Below are 596 nucleotides of genomic sequence, written 5' to 3'. Positions count from 1 at the left end.
GATAGGATTTTGGTTTGGGAGGAGATCGAGATGGTGAGAAGTGAAGAACTGGCAGTGTTTCCTGTGTTCTCTGCCCCACTTCACCTCAGCCTTCTTTACAATCTGTGGAAAATGCAGAGAAGAAGCTGCTTGCCAGTGGGGTGTGGGGGACCCCAAATGTGCAAATGAGACTGTATTGAGCCTTAGCGCTTTCTAAAGCAGGATTATCTCTATTTTTTGTTGGAGCATGTATGAAAGCATTTTTTTCTCTATAGAAAGGGACAGATGACATGTGGGGTCTCTTGTGTTGGTTATTAAAACCCCACCACTTCTTAGAATCCATACTTTTATGTCAAATCTTATAGCAAATCATGTAAATTGTATTTTTCCCTATAAAACAGTCCTGAGATTTTTTTCATTTATTTTTGACACTATTTGAAGTGAAGTTCAGTGAAGATATTTTTCTCCTATGAATTAAAGATATGGTTGTATAAAATAAAAGTGATTTCCATGTGTGCATCTCACAGCAGTAAATACTAGATGTGAAATAAACATTTACTGAGTTAATACATGAATAATAGAAAATAATTTAACCATTTCTTTTTCTTTTTTTTTTT

Source organism: Galeopterus variegatus, unplaced genomic scaffold (genome assembly GCF_000696425.1).
Source record: "Galeopterus variegatus unplaced genomic scaffold, G_variegatus-3.0.2 Scaffold1207, whole genome shotgun sequence".
In the NCBI taxonomy this organism is placed as follows: Eukaryota; Metazoa; Chordata; class Mammalia; order Dermoptera; family Cynocephalidae; genus Galeopterus; species Galeopterus variegatus.
The sequence above is the reverse complement of the archived record's forward strand: the minus strand, read 5'-3'. Positions refer to the sequence as shown.